Source organism: Schistocerca serialis, chromosome 9, assembly GCF_023864345.2.
Source record: "Schistocerca serialis cubense isolate TAMUIC-IGC-003099 chromosome 9, iqSchSeri2.2, whole genome shotgun sequence".
Lineage (NCBI taxonomy): Eukaryota > Metazoa > Arthropoda > Insecta > Orthoptera > Acrididae > Schistocerca > Schistocerca serialis.
This window is the reverse complement of record NC_064646.1, coordinates 435,414,813-435,421,388: the sequence shown is the minus strand read 5'-3', so window position 1 is coordinate 435,421,388 and position 6,576 is coordinate 435,414,813. Positions and strand designations below refer to the sequence as shown.

Genomic DNA, 6,576 nt, shown 5'->3' with positions numbered 1-6,576 from the left:
TTGTTTCCTCTTGATACTAGAGATGAAATTTAATTTAATGAGCCATTTTTACTTTTGTACAACATATAATCCTTAAGCAAGTCAGTAGCCATAGTTCATGGAAAATATACAAAAATCTTTGTATGGAACTGTGCATTTCATAGACCCACTGGTATGGGGCTTGACTGTTGCATGCATGGGCACATAGGGAGCTGCACACAAGGCTGCAAGGAAGAGGGAACACTGTTGCTTCTGCAGTGCCGACCCTAATGTGTTGGTGGAAGGTAGTTTTCCTTCTCTGTTTCACTGTATGTGGTGTGCTTAACTGTGTACCACTCTCTTGAATGATTTAAAGTACGGAGTTACATTATCTTGCTTCCAGCAATTCTATTTTGATTCATTTTAGTGAGGCATTAGACTTTCAATGAGCATAATATAAAGGTTAAAATAAACTTTGAAATGTTATCCAAAATAGACTGCATTTTCTTTTGTGGAACACTTGAAACTCCCATATATGGACTTGATGAAAAAGACGATTCAGTAAATTCTGGAGTATTTAGAGGTTTACAAATATTTCACATCTAAATTAGCTTCAGATTTGAAGAATAACTTAGAACTCAGTGCTGTCTTCAAAGGTGCTTCCAAGGCCACTGAAAGAGATGCTTGGCTGCATACTACGAAGGAGGTATGGGTGGAAGTTAGAAAAGCTTCCTCTGCAGCTCTCGTGTCTGATGACCCAACAGATATTTTGGAACACATTTCAATCATTCTTGTTCCACATTACATGTCAAATGGAAAAATATTTGAACGTTTTTGGGGACTTTACTCCAGAAACAAAAATTCAGATGGCATATCAAAGCATATTTTAGAACAATAGGACATAATCCTTCAAGGAAATGGACAAAAAAAGATGACATTTGACAGTGCAAATGTCATGAAAGGTAAACCAAGAAAAACAGGAATGCAAGCAAAAATAAAACCAGTTTATCGTAATTCCCATTTCATTCACTGCTATACACATCAGCGTAATTTAATAATGAGAAACACAGCAAGTATTGCTACAAATGGAAGAGTATTTTTCTCAGACATTCTAGCTATTCCAGTATTCTTCTCAAGATTACCATTCTTAAGAAGTACATGGATTCCATGCCCATCTTCCACAAGGTGGAACTTCACGATAGTTCATGAAAATGTGCCACCTTTAAAATATAAAAAACAGCCTTACTGAAATTCAGTGAAAATAAAATGCAGATCAAACCATTGCAGATGCAACAGGAATTTTAAAATACATGAATGATTTTTTGCAAGATTATGCTTCATTTTTAAATAATTTACAACCAAATGTGGTCTCAAAAAATTAGTACGTTGAAAGTTAATGAATATGTAACAATATTCAAAACTGCTATTTTATACTTAAGAAATTCAAAGTACAGCGAGAATTCTTCAAAAATACTCATGACAGAAGCTAAGAAAGTGTGTGACTGCATATGTGTTGATGAAACGGACAGATATTATTCTACTAAATACTTAGCAGCACGAGAAATGCTTTGCTACTTTTGAGAATGAACATCATACACAATAGATGGTACTGTCCAATGAAGCATTTTCCATGAATGATGAAGCAGAGCTCAAAACTGAACTAAAAGTATACTGTATGTTTGATATTCATGAATACTGAAAATTAAATGAGCTCCTGTAATTTATCTTGAGGGGAAAATAGAACTGCACAATGATGTTCTTAGTGAAATTGTGAAACGTATAAAAATCCTCTTTACAGTTCAGATAACTATATCTGAGGTACACCACTGCTTTTCAACGCTAAAAAGAATAATAACTTTTCTAAAAAGCAGTATGAAGTTGAAAAGACTAAATGTGCTTGCAGCATTTTCAAAAGAGAAAAAACTAAAGTCAAGGAGAAAATTACTGAATTTTTGGACAAACTGAAAGAAGAAGAATAGATTTCCTTGTTTAATAAATAGACCAAACTTGAACAGTGACAATTTGGGTTATAGTAAGTAAAAAATATAAAGTTTCATAATAAATTTTCTTTTTATACATGTTTGTTTTTCTTTACACAATTTTAAAACAAAGACTACAAATTTTTTGGGACAGCACCTCCACTAATTTTGGCTGCATGGCATCACTGGTCTACATAATACTGGCAGGCTGCCCTGGCTCCATATGTGCAGCACCAAGTACATACAGCCAGACAATTTCTCTCGCACAGCAGTGATTTTGTTTACGAACCACTGTGTATAGTTACAATTTAAATTCACTTTACAACTCTAGGTAACTGAATACCATCACATTCTTATAGTACAAAGCACCATCGCCGACCCACGCATAACTGGTAGGAAGCACGCTCTGCCACAAAAAGTGGTAGGAAGCACTCTCCACCATGCACCATGCAACATCTGTATGGACCAACATCTGTCATGTAACACTGATAATGAGAGCCTTCTGCCAGGCAGAATCGTTTGGATGCACGCACTGCTACACAACATTAGTATGAAGCAACCCCTGGCACAGATCAGTATGAAGTATCTTTTGCCGCATAACATTAGTATCGCAGTCTTTTTCATGTACGGATGATTCCAAGGAGTTCTATTGTTAAATGGCAATGGAACTGTTTACAGAGCAGCAGAAGACCTTCAATTCATAATAATGCAGCCAATTTGTATGAAATATTTCTAAATTGTACACACAAACCTCTCTTGTTACTCATTCTATCTGTTAGTGCAAATCGTACCAAAATCAGTACACCATCTGTTCAAAAGTATCTAGACAGTCGTATGTCATGCAGAACTGACCATTAAATGCTACAAGAGGTGGATCTACAAGTGTATAAGGAGGTGTCGAGTACTGTATTGTCAGCACAGAAGCAGTAACAGCAGAATGGTCAAGTCACTGAATGTCACCTGAGTAACAAATCCATCAGAAACATTTAAAAGCTGCCCAAGTCGACTGTTGGTAATATGACTGTGAAGTGGAAATGCTAAGGAACAGCCACAGCTAAACCAAGATCAGGTGGACCTCATGTTGTGACAGAATTTTACTTTAGGATTACTAAAGGTGGATGTAAAAAATCACATGAAATCAGCCAAAGGAATCACTTGTGAGTTCCAAAGTGTTACCAGCAGTCTAACCGGCACAATGATTGTACAGTGCTCAAGCAGCTCCTCATAAGCCATGAAATTCTGTAGTCAGTGTTAAGCAATAATTGAAGTGAGATAAAGAATGATGCCACTGGTCAGTGAATGACTGAAAACAAGTGATTTGAAGAGATGAATCATGCGATACCCTCTGGCAAGCTAACGAAAGGGATTGGATGTGGTGAATCTGTGGAGAATGTTATCTGCCACCATGTTTAGTATCAACAGTGAAGTATGCAGGTGGTAGTATTACAGCAAGGGACTGTTTTCTGTGGTTAGGCACCTGTGATACAGTGATCTGTGGACAATTATCCTTGAAATGGACTAGCCTGGCCATACTCCTGACCTGAGCCCAATAGAACACTTATGGAATGAGTTAGAACACTGACTTTAGTCCAGACCCCAGCGTCCATCATCACTACTTTCTCCAGTTTTGGCTCTCGACAAAAAATGGGCCACCATTCTTCCACAGATATTCGAACACCTCATTTATAATGTTGCCAGCAGAGTTAATGGCATCAAAGGTGAAGGATGGATACACCCAACATTAATGTCCACTAATTGGTGTCCAGAAACTTTTGATCAGATAGTGTACATATAGAAACTCTTTGGTCTAACCCCACACAAGGGTGTAGAGGCCTCACATAATAAGCCACTTGACAACCTGCCTCCATGAATCTATCTTGAGCATGTTGACTCCTTGCTGCAAGCCATTCCAATCAGAGTCTTAATTAATACAGCAATCCTGAAAAAACCGTATATGAAGGTAAGCTGATTTCAAGATCAGATTTTATACTGCAAAATATTTTCTGGGACAGATTGATCACTGGCCATAATTCATTGGTTATGAACTGCAAATTAAAACTGATGAAACTGCAGAAAGACTGAAAATTAAGGAGACAGGGAACTGTATAAGTCAAAGAATTCAAGAGGATGGTGAGAGTTCCACAGGCAGCATTATGCACCAATTGACTTAAACAAGGAAAATAAATACAATAGGAAATATGTGGGTAGTTTTGAGAGACAAAATAGTGAAAGCAGCAGAGGATCAAATATGCAAAAAGTCAAAACCCAGAAGAAATCCTTAGATAGCACAGGAGTTACTGAATTTGACTGACGAAAAGCTGTATGAATATCCAGAGGTCAGACAGGAAACCAGTATGAAGCAAATAAGGGAAGGCTTAAGGTGGGAGGAATATATGTAGGTAGATATGATACCACAAAACAAATTTGACAGAGGACTGAAAGACAGAAGTCGAAACAATACCACTGAGCCAGATGACATTCTTTCTAAGTACAAGAATTTAATAGCTCCTATTCCAAGGAGGGTCACTACTGCCACATGTGATTACTGCTAATCCATTAGTTAAGACATCAAGGTTGTGAACACATTATTTATAGAAAAATATAAAAGCTGGTAGAATTTGACCCTGGATAAGATCACTCTGTGTTGGAATGTGTGAAGCCATACTGGCCCTACAACTTATCTTAGAAGATATGTTGAAGAAAAAGCTTTTGACAGTGTGGACTAGAATCTACTCTTTAAAACTCTGCAGGTAGCAAGGCTACAGTAAAGGAAGTGATAGGTTATTTTCAACTTGTTTAGAATCCAGACTAGTATTAAGAACTGAAGGAGGACTGAGTGAGACAGGGTTGTAGCCTGTTACCAATGCTATACAATGTATACATTGAGAAAGCTGTGAAGGAAACCTAGGAGAAATTTGTGAACAGTATTGAAGACAAGGACAAGAAATAAAAACTTTGAAGTTCATCAATAATATTATAGTTCTATCAGAGTCAGCAAAGAAATTGTAATGCCAGCTGAATGCAATAGATAATGCTTTAAAATAAGGTTATAAGATGAACATAAATAAAAGTGAAAAAAGGGTAATGGAATGCACTCTAACTGCATCCGGCAGTGCTGAGGGAATTTTATTACAAAAATTAGACAGTAAAAGTAGAAGATGTGTTTGCTATTTGGGCAGCAAAATTAATTAACAGTGACTAAAATAGAGAGGATATAAGACAAATGGACGATACATAATAAATATTTCTGAAAAACTGAATTTCACTATACTGATTATAATTTTCTGAAAATATTTGCCTGGACTGTATCCTTGTATGAAAGTAAAATGTGAATGATAAACAACTCAGATAAAACAAATGAAGTTTTGATTTTGGTGCTACAGGACAGTAATAAATATCAGATAAGAAGATTATATAACTAAGAAGTATTGAACCAAACTGAGAGATAAGTATAGGGTAATTTTAATCAAAGTTAAACTTTCAAAATACGGTAGAAATAACACCACTAGTCAAAATGACGTCAAATCCCAATGGAACATTATCAGAGAAGGAGGAAAACATATGCCAGAAGAAAAAAAAAATAGTGTGAAAATTGATCATTAAATGGTGCTGTATGTGTCAGAATACATAAATGAAAACACTTGTCATGCACATGATTCACTGAAGTTGGTATAAACATGCCGGGTACAAGGTTTTTCCTCCTTTCGCACCTGTGATGTTAGATGACTGTCTCAGTGCAGGATTGCACTCTGCTTGTAAAGCTGTATTACAAGAATGGTGACTGTGCACACGTCATTCTGCAGAAGTTCCGGACACTGATGGGTTTTGAGAAATGCGTTGGTTCGATGACTGCCATGGGTCTGGAGAAAATGATTCGGTCAAAAAAAGACAGGTTTCTTTCGGTGTGCAACCTGGTGAAGGGAGGAAACGAACTGATTCAACGTCAGTGGAATCAGTGACCACAGCGATGCAGGAGGAGATGAGTGGTGGCGTGCGGACACTGGACATACCTGTGAACACGATGCATAAAATTGTACAAAACATCCTTCTTTGCTACCCATTCAAAATTACCCATGTGCATGGGTTACTTCCTGTTTATCTGCCAGCAACAGACCTTTCCTTTAGAATTTATTGCTCACATGGAAGTGGACAATGATTGGCCGTGGGACAGTTTGTGGACAGACAAAGCCCATTTCCATCTGACAGGATATGTCAATACACAGAACTGTCGAATATGGGCAATGGAAAATCCACACGCTTATCAACCAGTACCACTTCATCGTGAAAAGGTCACTTTGTGGTGCGGGTTCGGCATCATTTACCATAGGGGCATATTTTTTCAAAGAGACAGGTGCTTCCAGTCCTGTTACCTGTATCGTCAGTGGTAAGCACTATGAATGTCTTTTGCACAACAACGTCATTCCAGCTCTCCAACAGCATGGATGGAATCATTTTTATGTAAGATGGCACAACTCTGCACATTGCAAATCCAGCTATGCAGCTGCTGAAGCGCCATTTTGGAAATGCTAGAATTATCAGTCACCATTTCCCTACAGCCTCGCTGTCCTGATCAACTGATCTTAATCCGTGTGACTTCTGGCTGTGGGGCTATCTGAAAGATGATGTGTTCAGTGTTCCA

At 37.5% G+C, this 6,576-nt stretch overlaps 1 pseudogene; it reads left to right on the top strand.

The window, feature by feature from the left end:
- The first annotated feature begins 1,015 nt into the window (after positions 1-1,015).
- LOC126419686 (uncharacterized) lies at positions 1,016-1,923 on the top strand (annotated as a pseudogene).
- Positions 1,924-6,576: the final 4,653 nt, after the last annotated feature.